Here is a 15,000-nt window from a genome sequence, read left to right as displayed (position 1 = left end):
AGGCCTATAAGCCTACTGTGTGTGGCCGGCTCTTAGTGCACATTCTTAGGCTATGTATTTAATACAGAATAATGATTTTCTGGATGTATTAAATCATCCAGGGCTCTCATCCTACTGTGTGTGGCCGGCTCTTAGTGCACCTTTTTAGGCAATGTATTTTATACAGAATGATGATTTTCTGGATGTATTAAATCATCCAGGGCTCTCATCCTACTGTGTGTGGCCGGCTCTTAGTGCACCTTTTTAGGCAATGTATTTTATACAGAATGATGATTTTCTGGATGTATTAAATCATCCAGGGCTCTCATCCTACTGTGTGTGGCCGGCTCTTAGTGCACCTTTTTAGGCAATGTATTTTATACAGAATGATGATTTTCTGGATGTATTAAATCATCCAGGGCTCTCATCCTACTGTGTGTGGCCGGCTCTTAGTGCACCTTTTTAGGCAATGTATTTTATACAGAATGATGATTTTCTGGATGTATTAAATCATCCAGGGCTCTCATCCTACTGTGTGTGGCCGGCTCTTAGTGCACCTTTTTAGGCAATGTATTTTATACAGAATGATGATTTTCTGGATGTTTTAAATAGACACAGAGACGAATAACTCTTTCAACCTTTTATTGGTTCATCCAATGCCTGCATTCTGAGTTCTCTTACCCTGAATGCATCACTCAGGGTAGGTATAGATGCATAGAACCGATCTGCAGTCTCCATGGTATGGCACATGCTTTTACAAACTAACATGCGGTTCTCAGTGCTGAGATGTCTGACTTGGTTACTGACTGATGTTCGGATTATGGTAAACCCGATAGGTCCATCCATGCCTGCATGTTTCCATGCCCTTTGAAAGAGGTGGGTAATTTTGGTCATTTTTTTCCCTTGACTCTGAAAGACATACAAGCACTTTTTGTCTCCATAGCAGTAAGAGATGTCAGCCATGGCTCTTAACCATGTAGCCTCTTCAGGCATCAGGGCGAGGTATGCCGAGCCGTATCTCCTGTCCGTTTTGTGTCGATCAACCTGGGGAAATATGGATGTTACAAAAGACCCATGCCTCTCATGTTACTGTGTGTGGCGGGGGTAAGGTGGACTTATGTGGGCTTACCCAGACGACTGTACGGCCTTTGTCATCTTGGTCTGCGTTGTCTACTTGGTCCTTGGTCATATTGTAAAGAACCACAGGTCTATGGCCTGTTACCATCCCGAGATACCCTGTCAGATACCCTTGTAAGAGGCAATATGTGTCGTCTCTGGCCTCCTCCCTCATCTGGTCTGGAAGATAAAACCACCATGTTTAAAACATGTATGCCTATAAATGTGCACCTGTTGCGGGCTTGATATGTCTGTATTATGGCACTCACCTATGAGCCTGGGTATTTTCCACTACTGCTATCTTCATAAATCTCTCAAAATCCTGGGTGGATTTAGTTGTTCTGTAAGTGGATAAGTCAAAGGTTATACCATATGCATATGGATGTAATTTCTCCAGAATGTGCATGTGGATGTCAACATACTTGATTTAAGTCTTCTCACTGCCTGCCGGTGGCATCTCATATGTCTAGTGTGATCCTTCAGTAGCTTTTTGATTTGAAGGAGTATCTGTTTGATCTGGTGTGTTTGAAGGCCCAGTGTGTCCAGGTGGAAGGCTCGTGCGTGCTTTATAAAAGACATAGCGTTATAAGCATGATATGTACCGTAGGGTGGCTATACTTGCTTTGGATCAGAGCAGACGGCCACTGTCTTAGTCTCTCCAGGTTGTGGATGAATTTAAGGCTATGGAAGTCGTGCTTGCTTGTGTCTTCGGCCATGTGGAGAATGAATTTTAGGGCGTGCGTCCTTCTTTGTTGGCCGTTTTCTGAGTCTTTCACTGTGGGATTAGAGCGTACGTGAAAGGCCTGGTAGTCGTCTAGGGCCACTTCCACCCTGGTTCCTTCCAAAGCTTCGGGGTAAGATCAAATGCCTCCCCTTCCTAAGTGTGTTGCCTTCGGCCTCAGAATCGCTTGAGCTTGATGGTGAACCCACCGCCTCGTACTCAGAATGGCGGATGCCGGTTCTTCCACGGCATGGCCATCACAGTTTGACCTTCAGACGTGTCCGGCTCTGGGTTAAATGTAGTTTGGCTGTCACCAGTTTCTCGGGTGTCTCACAGGCTACACTGTCTTTTGAACTCTGGGTCTTACGGTATTTCTCTAACAATTTGCCCATAAAAAGTCGCTTCGCCTGGGCTACCATTTTCATTTTTTGGGTACCGTGTACATTATGGGTAGAGCTTAAGTGCATGTCCAACCTCACCAAAGACTTCTTGTCACAGATTTCACAATCTAGCCGTACTGAACAACGATTGCTAGCCAGCCTAGCTATCAAACCGGTCTCCTTGTCATCGATTTCATGAACCGTTTTTAAGTGTTTTTTCAGCCTAGTGCACTTAACTTTACACATTGGACATTTCTGCCAAAGATAGTGAAAAAAAGAGACAAAATTAGTTATAATTTATATGATTAATTTAGTTTTAAAATGCCCGAAATGCGGTACTTACCGTCTGTCTGCCTGCCATCTTCAAGGCCGCTGTGATGCTAATTAAGCTTCCTTAATAGAACACACCTGGTCCCTAATCAAGAGGGCGGGAAAGGCACATTCCACATTGCGCATTGCGTGTTCCGTATTGCCTTTTAAATTAAATATACCAGAGGCATAGACACTTAGAAAAAAATAGAGGCCTTTTTAAATTAAATATACCAGAGGCATAGACACTTAGAAAAAAATAGAGGCCGTTTTAAATAAAATATACCAGAGGCATAGACACTTAGAAAAAAAATAGAGGCCTTTTTAAATTAAATATACCAGAGGCATAGACACTTAGAAAAAAATAGAGGCCTTTTTAAATTAAATATACCAGAGGCATAGACACTTAGAATAAAATAGAGGCCTTTTTAAATAAAATATACCAGAGGCATAGACACTTAGACTAAAATAGAGGCCTTTTAAATTAAATATACCAGAGGCATAGACACTTAGAATAAAATAGAGGCCTTTTTAAATAAAATATACCAGTAGCATAGACACTTAGAATAAAATAGAGACCTTTTTAAATTAAATATACCAGAGGCATAGACACTTAGAATAAAATAGAGGCCTTTTTAAATAAAATATACCAGAGGCATAGACACTTAGAATAAATAGAGGCCTTTTTAAATTAAATATACCAGTAGAAAAGACACTTTGAGTAAAAAAAGGCCATTTTAAATAAAATATACCATGGCCAAATGAACTTAGAATAAAAGAGGAGAGTTTAGTTTAAATTATACCATGGTTAAATGCTGTTAGAAAAAAAGTGCACAGTTTAATCTTATTTGGAAGGCGCATTGACTCTTAAAGTCCACAAGATGTCACCGGTACTCATCGTTTTTTTCTGTTATACCATTGTACGTGCCACTGGGTGACCCTCCAGACACCTCAGCCTAGTTGAAGTGTCCGATGAAGGTGCACTCATCTGGGCATGAGGTAAAGTTATTATACCAACATCATGTGGAGGTTTTCAAGTCAGAATTTGCACAAAGTCCCTAAATATACCAGAAGCATGGAGTTTTATGAGTGAATTAGTCTATGTCCCTTACTTTGTTAGACCATACACAAGATATTTTCTTCAGGAAATGCACAGAGTCCAATGCTATAACATTGCCAGGTGGTGGCTTTAAGGGAAAAAAGCATAAAAGTGTCCGAAAAACATGCTCTTTAGCTCGGGTACATCCCCAGGATCAAGAAAAATTGTCAGTTTTTTTTTCTATCTTGCTTAGAAATAGGTGTAAATTGACTCTGAAGTGTCATATCAGGCAATGCACAGAGTCCTTAAATATACCAGTAGCATGAGGTTTTTGTTGGAAATTAGTCTATTTCCCTTCCTGAGTTAGACCATATACAAGTAGTAATCTTCAGGCAATGCACAGAGTCCTTAAATTTACCAGTAGCATGAGGTTTTTGTTGGAAATTAGTCTATTTCCCTTCCTGAGTTAGACCAAATACAAGTAGTAATCTTCAGGCAATGCACAGAGTCCTTAAATATACCAGCAGCAGGTGGTGGCTTTTAGTGAAAAAAGCATAAAAGTGTCAAAAAACATGCTCTTTAGCTCAGGTACATCCCCAGGATCAAGAAAAATTGTCAGTTTTTTTCTCTATCTTTGCTTAGAAATAGGTGTAAATCCAGTCTGAAGTGTCTGATCAGAAAATGCACTAAGTCCATTTTTTCTGTTATACCATACGCATTTGCCACTGGGTGGCTCCTCCAGACACATCTGTCCACTTGGAGTGTCCAATGAAGGTGCACTCATCTGGGCATGAGGTAAAGTTATAAGCTTCCTTAATAGAACACACCTGGTCCCTAATCAAGAGGGCGGGAAAGGCACATTCCACATTGCGCATTGCGTGTTCCGTATTGCAGCCATCCCTAAGCAGTAGGTCGCGCTGGGATTGCTCATTGCGTATTGCGTGTTCCGTATTGCAGCCATCCCTAAGCAGTAGGTCGCGCTGGGATTGCTCATTGCGTATTGCGCATTGCGTGTTCCGTATTGCAGCCATCCCTAAGCAGTAGGTCGCGCTGGGATTGCACATTGCGTATTGCGTGTTCCGTATTCCGACCATCCCTATTTAAGGGTTAGGCGCTGTTAAGATTTTCAAAGTCCAAGAATATACCAGCAAGCATAGACACTTAGATAAAAAGAGGCCGTTTTAAATAAAATATACCAGTAGCATAGACACTTAGAATAAAATAGAGGCCTTTTTAAATTAAATATACCAGAGGCATAGACACTTAGAATAAAATAGAGGCCTTTTTAAATTAAATATACCAGAGGCATAGACACTTAGACTAAAATAGAGGCCGTTTTTAAATAAAATATACCAGTAGCATAGACACTTAGAATAAAATAGAGACCTTTTAAATTAAATATACCAGAGGCATAGACACTTAGAATAAAATAGAGGCCTTTTTAAATTAAATATACCAGAGGCATAGACACTTAGACTAAAATAGAGGCCGTTTTAAATAAAATATACCAGTAGCATAGACACTTAGAATAAAATAGAGACCTTTTTAAATAAATATACAGAGGCATAGACACTTAGAATAAAATAGAGGCCTTTTTAAATTAAATATACCAGAGGCATAGACACTTAGACTAAAATAGAGGCCGTTTTAAATAAAATATACCAGTAGCATAGACACTTAGAATAAAATAGAGGCCTTTTTAAATTAAATATACCAGAGGCATAGACACTTAGAATAAAATAGAGGCCTTTTTAAATTAAATATACCAGAGGCATAGACACTTAGAATAAAATAGAGGCCTTTTTAAATAAAATATACCAGTAGCATAGACACTTAGAATAAAATAGAGACCTTTTTAAATTAAATATACCAGAGGCATAGACACTTAGAATAAAATAGAGGCCTTTTTAAATAAAATATACCAGAGGCATAGACACTTAGAATAAAATAGAGGCCTTTTTAAATTAAATATACCAGTAGAAAAGACACTTTGAGTAAAAAAGGCCATTTTAAATAAATATACCATGGCCAAATGAACTTAGAATAAAAGAGGAGAGTTTAGTTTAAATTATACCATGGTTAAATGCTGTTAGAAAAAAAGTGCACAGTTTAATCTTATTTGGAAGGCGCATTGACTCTTAAAGTCCACAAGATGTTCACCGGTACTCCATCGTTTTTTTTCTGTTATACCATATGTACGTGCCACTGGGTGGACCCTCCAGACACCTCAGCCTAGTTGAAGTGTCCGATGAAGGTGCACTCATCTGGGCATGAGGTAAAGTTATTATACCAACATCATGTGGAGGTTTTCAAGTCAGAATTTGCACAAAAAGTCCCTAAATATACCAGAAGCATGGAGTTTTATGAGTGAATTAGTCTATGTCCCTTACTTTGTTAGACATACACAAGATATTTTCTTCAGGAAATGCACAGAGTCAATGCTATAACATTGCCAGGTGGTGGCTTTAAGGGAAAAAAGCATAAAAGTGTCCGAAAAACATGCTCTTTAGCTCGGGTACATCCCCAGGATCAAGAAAAATTGTCAGTTTTTTTTTCTATCTTGCTTAGAAATAGGTGTAAATTGACTCTGAAGTGTCATATCAGGCAATGCACAGAGTCCTTAAATATACCAGTAGCATGAGGTTTTTGTTGGAAATTAGTCTATTTCCCTTCCTGAGTAGACCATATACAAGTAGTAATCTTCAGGCAATGCACAGAGTCCTTAAATTTACCAGTAGCATGAGGTTTTTGTTGGAAATTAGTCTATTTCCCTTCTGAGTTAGACCATATACAAGTAGTAATCTTCAGGCAATGCACAGAGTCCTTAAATATACCAGCAGCAGGTGGTGGCTTTTAGTGAAAAAAGCATAAAAGTGTCCAAAAAACATGCTCTTTAGCTCAGGTACATCCCCAGGATCAAGAAAAATTGTCAGTTTTTTTCTCTATCTTGCTTAGAAATAGGTGTAAATCCAGTCTGAAGTGTCTGATCAGAAAATGCACTAAGTCCATTTTTTCTGTTATACCATACGCATTTGCCACTGGGTGGCTCCTCCAGACACATCTGTCCACTTGGAGTGTCCAATGAAGGTGCACTCATCTGGGCATGAGGTAAAGTTATTAAGCTTCCTTAATAGAACACACCTGGTCCCTAATCAAGAGGCGGGAAAGGCACATTCCACATTGCGCATTGCGTGTTCCGTATTGCAGCCATCCCTAAGCAGTAGGTCGCGCTGGGATTGCTCATTGCGTATTGCGTGTTCCGTATTGCAGCCATCCCTAAGCAGTAGGTCGCGCTGGGATTGCTCATTGCGTATTGCGCATTGCGTGTTCCGTATTGCAGCCATCCCTAAGCAGTAGGTCGCGCTGGGATTGCACATTGCGTATTGCGTGTTCCGTATTCCGACCATCCCTATTTAAGGGTTAGGCGCTGTTAAGATTTTTCAAAGTCCAAGAATATACCAGCAGCATAGACACTTAGAATAAAAAGAGGCCGTTTTAAATAAAATATACCAGTAGCATAGACACTTAGAATAAAATAGAGGCCTTTTTAAATTAAATATACCAGAGGCATAGACACTTAGAATAAAATAGAGGCCTTTTTAAATTAAATATACCAGAGGCATAGACACTTAGACTAAAATAGAGGCCGTTTTAAATAAAATATACCAGTAGCATAGACACTTAGAATAAAATAGAGACCTTTTTAAATTAAATATACCAGAGGCATAGACACTTAGAATAAAATAGAGGCCTTTTTAAATTAAATATACCAGAGGCATAGACACTTAGACTAAAATAGAGGCCGTTTTAAATAAAATATACCAGTAGCATAGACACTTAGAATAAAATAGAGACCTTTTTAAATAAAATATACCAGAGGCATAGACACTTAGAATAAAATAGAGGCCTTTTTAAATTAAATATACCAGAGGCATAGACACTTAGACTAAAATAGAGGGCCGTTTTAAATAAAATATACCAGTAGCATAGACACTTAGAATAAAATAGAGGCCTTTTTAAATTAAATATACCAGAGGCATAGACACTTAGAATAAAATAGAGGCCTTTTTAAATTAAATATACCAGAGGCATAGACACTTAGAATAAAATAGAGGCCTTTTTAAATAAAATATACCAGTAGCATAGACACTTAGAATAAAATAGAGACCTTTTTAAATTAAATATACCAGAGGCATAGACACTTAGAATAAAATAGAGGCCTTTTTAAATAAAATATACCAGAGGCATAGACACTTAGAATAAAATAGAGGCCTTTTTAAATTAAATATACCAGTAGAAAAGACACTTTGAGTAAAAAAGGCCATTTTAAATAAAATATACCATGGCCAAATGAACTTAGAATAAAAGAGGAGAGTTTAGTTTAATTATACCATGGTTAAATGCTGTTAGAAAAAAAGTGCACAGTTTAATCTTATTTGGAAGGCGCATTGACTCTTAAAGTCCACAAGATGTCACCGGTACTCCATCGTTTTTTTTCTGTTATACCATATGTACGTGCCACTGGGTGGACCCTCCAGACACCTCAGCCTAGTTGAAGTGTCCGATGAAGGTGCACTCATCTGGGCATGAGGTAAAGTTATTATACCAACATCATGTGGAGGTTTTCAAGTCAGAATTTGCACAAAGTCCCTAAATATACCAGAAGCATGGAGTTTTTATGAGTGAATTAGTCTATGTCCCTTACTTTGTTAGACCATACACAAGATATTTTCTTCAGGAAATGCACAGAGTCCAATGCTATAACATTGCCAGGTGGTGGCTTTAAGGGAAAAAAGCATAAAAGTGTCCGAAAAACATGCTCTTTAGCTCGGGTACATCCCCAGGATCAAGAAAAATTGTCAGTTTTTTTTTCTATCTTGCTTAGAAATAGGTGTAATATTGACTCTGAAGTGTCATATCAGGCAATGCACAGAGTCCTTAAATATACCAGTAGCATGAGGTTTTTGTTGGAAATTAGTCTATTTCCCTTCCTGAGTTAGACCATATACAAGTAGTAATCTTCAGGCAATGCACAGAGTCCTTAAATTTACCAGTAGCATGAGGTTTTTGTTGGAAATTAGTCTATTTCCTTCCTGAGTTAGACCATATACAAGTAGTAATCTTCAGGCAATGCACAGAGTCCTTAAATATACCAGCAGCAGGTGGTGGCTTTTAGTGAAAAAAGCATAAAAGTGTCCAAAAAAACATGCTCTTTAGCTCAGGTACATCCCAGGATCAAGAAAAATTGTCAGTTTTTTTCTCTATCTTGCTTAGAAATAGGTGTAAATCCAGTCTGAAGTGTCTGATCAGAAAATGCACTAAGTCCATTTTTTCTGTTATACCATACGCATTTGCCACTGGGTGGCTCCTCCAGACACATCTGTCCACTTGGACGTGTCCAATGAAGGTGCACTCATCTGGGCATGAGGTAAAGTTATTAAGCTTCCTTAATAGAACACACCTGGTCCCTAATCAAGAGGGCGGGAAAGGCACATTCCACATTGCGCATTGCGTTGTTCCGTATTGCAGCCATCCCTAAGCAGTAGGTCGCGCTGGGATTGCTCATTGCGTATTGCGTGTTCCGTATTGCAGCCATCCCTAAGCAGTAGGTCGCGCTGGGATTGCTCATTGCGTATTGCGCATTGCGTGTTCCGTATTGCAGCCATCCTAAGCAGTAGGTCGCGCTGGGATTGCACATTGCGTATTGCGTGTTCCGTATTCCGACCATCCCTATTTAAGGGTTAGGCGCTGTTAAGATTTTTCAAAGTCCAAGAATATACCAGCAGCATAGACACTTAGAATAAAAAAGAGGCCGTTTTAAATAAAATATACCAGTAGCATAGACACTTAGAATAAAATAGAGGCCTTTTTAAATTAAATATACCAGAGGCATAGACACTTAGAATAAAATAGAGGCCTTTTTAAATTAAATATACCAGAGGCATAGACACTTAGACTAAAATAGAGGCCGTTTTAAATAAAATATACCAGTAGCATAGACACTTAGAATAAAATAGAGACCTTTTTAAATTAAATATACCAGAGGCATAGACACTTAGAATAAAATAGAGGCCTTTTTAAATTAAATATACCAGAGGCATAGACACTTAGACTAAAATAGAGGCCGTTTTAAATAAATATACCAGTAGCATAGACACTTAGAATAAAATAGAGACCTTTTTAAATAAAAGATACCAGAGGCATAGACACTTAGAATAAAATAGAGGCCTTTTTAAATTAAATATACCAGAGGCATAGACACTTAGACTAAAATAGAGGCCGTTTTAATAAAATAATAACCAGTAGCATAGACACTTAGAATAAAATAGAGGCCTTTTTAAATTAAATATACCAGAGGCATAGACACTTAGAATAAAATAGAGGCCTTTTTAAATTAAAGTATACCAGAGGCATAGACACTTAGAATAAAATAGAGGCCTTTTAAATAAAATATACCAGTAGCATAGACACTTAGAATAAAATAGAGACCTTTTAAATTAAATATACCAGAGGCATAGACACTTAGAATAAAATAGAGGCCTTTTTAAATAAAATATACCAGAGGCATAGACACTTAGAATAAAATAGAGGCCTTTTTAAATTTAATATACCAGTAGAAAAGACACTTTGAGTAAAAAGGCCATTTTAAATAAAATATACCATGGCCAAATGAACTTAGAATAAAAGAGGAGAGTTTAGTTTAAATATACCATGGTTAAATGCTGTTAGAAAAAAAGTGCACAGTTTAATCTTATTTGGAAGGCGCATTGACTCTTAAAGTCCACAAGATGTCACCGGTACTCCATCGTTTTTTTTTCTGTTATACCATATGTACGTGCCACTGGGTGGACCCTCAGACACCTCAGCCTAGTTGAAGTGTCCGATGAAGGTGCACTCATCTGGGCATGAGGTAAAGTTATTATACCAACATCATGTGGAGGTTTTCAAGTCAGAATTTGCACAAAGTCCCTAAATATACCAGAAGCATGGAGTTTTATGAGTGAATTAGTCTATGTCCCTTACTTTGGTAGACCATACACAAGATATTTTCTTCAGGAAATGCACAGAGTCCAATGCTATAACATTGCCAGGTGGTGGCTTTAAGGAAAAAAGCATAAAAAGAGTCCGAAAAACATGGCTCTTTAGCTCGGGTACATCCCCAGGATCAAGAAAAATTGTCAGTTTTTTTTTTCTATCTTGCTTAGAAATAGGTGTAAAATTGACTCTGAAGTGTCATATCAGGCAATGCACAGAGTCCTTAAATATAACCAGTAGCATGAGGTTTTTGTTGGAAATTAGTCTATTTCCCTTCCTGAGTTAGACCATATACAAGTAGTAATCTTCAGGCAATGCACAGAGTCCTTAAATTTACCAGTAGCATGAGGTTTTTGTTGGAAATTAGTCTATTCCCTTCCTGAGTTAGACCATATACAAGTAGTAATCTTCAGAATATGCACAAAGTCCATAAATATACCAGCAGCACGAAGTTTTCAAGTGGAAAATATTCTATGTCGCTTCATTTGGTATACCATAGGCGTCAGTTTTCGGCCGAAAATAATTCTATGTCGATAAAAATGTTATGACCATACGTATGATTTTGTGTTCAAAAATCGCACTATGTTCCAATTTTGACCAAGGGGTGGATCATCCAGAGGCCTCGATCCTCTGACAGTGCCCGCCGAATGTGCACCCAGACGGACATGCATCTCATCCCCCTGTCTGGATGATTTTATGAATGGGTGATATGCAAAAACCTACCATCAGGTATATAGGGGAGAGGGTCTTCTGAAAGCCACATATATGGTATACCATAAATGAAGACAAGGATTATGGCGCACGCTTTGCCCGACCAAAGGTCACTCCCTGGGCATTTTAGAGGATTTGAGAGGCCTCTTTATGGATCTCACAAATGATCCATGCATGGAATTTTGCACACTTTATCCGAATAAAGTGCACTTTTGGGCTTATGAGAGTAGGTTTGTATGCCTCTCTCTGGATGTGAGGAAGGATCCAGGAATAAAGGCATGTAATGCCACACAATTTATCCGACTAAATGACACTCTTGGGCTTATGAGAGAGGATGAGGGGCCTCTCTGTGGATGTCAGAAAGGCTCCATGCATGAAAGCATGTAATGTCACACACTTTATCCGATTAAAGTGTACATGTTGGGCTTATGATTAAGCATGAGGGCCCTATATGTGGATGTCAGAAAGGTTCCAGGCTTAAAGGCATGTAATGTCACACACTTTATCCGATTAAAGTGTACATGTTGGGCTTATGATTAAGCATGAGGGCCCTATATGTGGATGTCAGAAAGGCTCCATGCATGAAAGCATGTAATGCCACACACTTTATCCGATTAAAGTGCACATTTGGGCTTATGATTAAGCATGAGGGCCCTATGTGTGGATGTCAGAAAGGCTCCATGCATGAAAGCATGTAATGCCACACACTTTATCCGATAAAGTGTACATGTTGGGCTTATGATTAAGCATGAGGGCCCTATATGTGGATGTCAGAAAGGTTCCAGGCTTAAAGGCATGTAATGTCACACACTTTATCCGATTAAAGTGCACTTTGGGCTTATGATTAAGCATGAGGGCCTATGTGTGGATGTCAGAAAGGCTCCATGCATGAAAGCATGTAATGCCACACACTTTATCCGATTAAAGTGCACATTTGGCTATGATTAAGCATGAGGGCCCTATGTGTGGATGTCAGAAAGGCTCCATGCATGAAAGCATGTAATGTCACACACTTTATCCGATTAAAGTGTACATGTTGGGCTTATGAGAGTAGGTTGGTATGCCTCTCTCTGGATGTGAGGAAGGATCCAGGAATAAAGGCATGTAATGCCACACAATTTATCCGACTAAATGACACTCTTGGGCTTATGAGAGAGGATGAGGGGCCTCTCTGTGGATGTCAGAAAGGCTCCATGCATGAAAGCATGTAATGTCACACACTTTATCCGATTAAAGTGCACATTTGGGCTTTATGATTAAGCATGAGGGCCCTATGTGTGGATGTCAGAAAGGCTCCATGCATGAAAGCATGTAATGTCACACACTTTATCCGATTAAAGTGTACATGTTGGGCTTATGATTAAGCATGAGGGCCCTATGTGTGGATGTCAGAAAGGCTCCATGCATGAAAGCATGTAATGTCACACACTTTATCCGATTAAAGTGTACATGTTGGGCTTATGATTAAGCATGAGGGCCCTATGTGTGGATGTCAGAAAGGCTCCATGCATGAAAGCATGTAATGTCACACACTTTATCCGATTAAAGTGTACATGTTGGGCTTATGATTAAGCATGAGGGCCCTATATGTGGATGTCAGAAAGGTTCCAGGCTTAAAGGCATGTAATGCACACACTTTATCCGTTTTAAAGTGCACGCTTCGGCTTAAGAGAGGAGTTGAGAGGCCTCTCCCTGGAAGTCACAGATGATCCAGGCCTGCAATGGCAGACACTATATCACTTTATCCGAGTAGAGGCTCCCTCTGAGCAAAGTAGGGGGGGAGTGAGGCCCCCCCCGGAGGTCTGAAAAGATCCAGGCCTTTAAATGACACGGGCTGTGCCCGAGCAAAGTGCCCACGCTGGGCAAGGGTGGAGGCGTGATGCTCCCCCTTATGGAGGTCGACCTACCTCCATCCTCACGTAATGTATTTCGACCTGTGCGTATCCGGAGGGTGCTATGCGCAAGCCCGGAAGATGCTGGTTTCGGCTGGCCTTACCGGATCCAATGGTATAGCACCTAGGTGCGCTCTAAGGCCGTAAACCCCCCCCATGTGTTTGAGAATGGTAGGTGTTATACCATTGCCACGAACCACTTATTGAATCAGCCATGCCCTTTCGGCAATCGAGTCTCAGAGGTGTGTCCGAGGGAAGATTTGCCTTGGCGGGCATGGCTGTCTGGGCATCTCCCCGACCCTGGAGGAATGCGCTAACGGTGTAATGCAAACACCTACCAGCAGGTATATAGGGGAGCATGCTTTCTGAGCCTTATATGATTGTACCATAATAAGATCAGAAGAAAGGCAGTGCGTTAAGGTGAACTAGCCCGACTCTAATGCACCTTGACGGCTTAAGGGGAGGGATAAGTGACCCCTGCTGATGGAGGTCAAAGACATCCGTGTCTCTCAGGCCTTCGAACCACTGCTTGCGCCCGACCGAAATGCCACTGCTGGGCATGGGTGTATGAGTGGTGACCCCCCTTATGGAGGTCTGTCCAACCTCCAGCCTGCATGCTCCACCTCGGCCTGTGCGTATCCGGAGGGTGCTGTGCGCAAGCCCGGAAGATGCTGGTTTCGGCTGGCCTTACCGGATCCAATGGCACAGTACCTAGGTGCGCTCTAAGACCGTTATCCGAACCCAAGTCCGCCAGGGGTTTTTCTGTTATACCAGTAGCATCGACCATCACTTTGATCAGCCAGGCCTTTTCGGGGGTCGAGCGTCCGAGGTGTGTCCGAGGGAAGATTTGCCTTGGCGGGCATGGCTGGCGAGTACCTCCCCGGCCGTGGAGGAAAACGCATACGGTGCATTGCAAACACCTACCAGCAGGTATATAGGAGAGCATGTCTCTTGAGTTCATCCTAACCTTATAATGGTTATCCCATTCATAAGGCCTGGATGCAAGGCGGTGCGTGAAGGTAACATTAGCCTGACTCTAACACTTTCACCGGTTAGGGGTGGAGTGGTGACCCCCCTAACACTGGAGGTCTCGCCGACCTCCAGGCACCAGCCTCACATGCTCTACCTCGGCCTGTGCGTATCCGGAGGGTGCTGTGCGCAAGCCCGGAAGATGCTGGTTTCGGCTGGCCTTACCGGATCCAATGGCACAGTACCTAGGTGCGCTCTAAGACCGTTATCCGAACCCAAGTCCGCCAGGGTTTTTCAGTTATACCAGTAGCATCGACCATCACTTGGTTCAGCCAGGCCTTTTCAGGGGTCGAGCGTCCGAGGTGTGTCCGAGGAAGATTTGCCTTGGCGGGCATGGCTGGCGAGAACCTCCCCGGCCGTGGAGGAAAACGCGTACGGTGGATTGCAAAAACCTACCAGCAGGTTTTAGGGAGAGCGTCAATCTCGAGGGCGTTCGGAGCTCTCCCGATCTATTGGCATACGATGCCCGCCAGGGGTTAGGCTCTCGGGTTACCACTTAAGGTTTCTCCCTGTCATAAGAAAGACAACCGGTCAAACCAATGCCGCAATGTACAATGAGGTGCGAGCTCATATCCTATATATTGCTCAGAGCCGCAACCTCGGTGCGACATACCTAGGTACAGGAATAGGGCGAGAGGTGGATGCGCTCCTTCAGGACGGGTAGGTCGGCAGCCTCTCGGGTATGATCGTTCACCAACGAAAGCTGTACAAAAGGGGTGACTGCGCTCATTGAGGACGGCAGCCTCAACATGACATACCTATCAAAAACTCTCCATGAGGTGTGTGCGC

The sequence above is a fragment of the Brachyhypopomus gauderio genome, unplaced genomic scaffold (genome assembly GCF_052324685.1).
Source record: "Brachyhypopomus gauderio isolate BG-103 unplaced genomic scaffold, BGAUD_0.2 sc486, whole genome shotgun sequence".
NCBI lineage: Eukaryota > Metazoa > Chordata > Actinopteri > Gymnotiformes > Hypopomidae > Brachyhypopomus > Brachyhypopomus gauderio.
The sequence above is the reverse complement of the archived record's forward strand: the minus strand, read 5'-3'. Positions refer to the sequence as shown.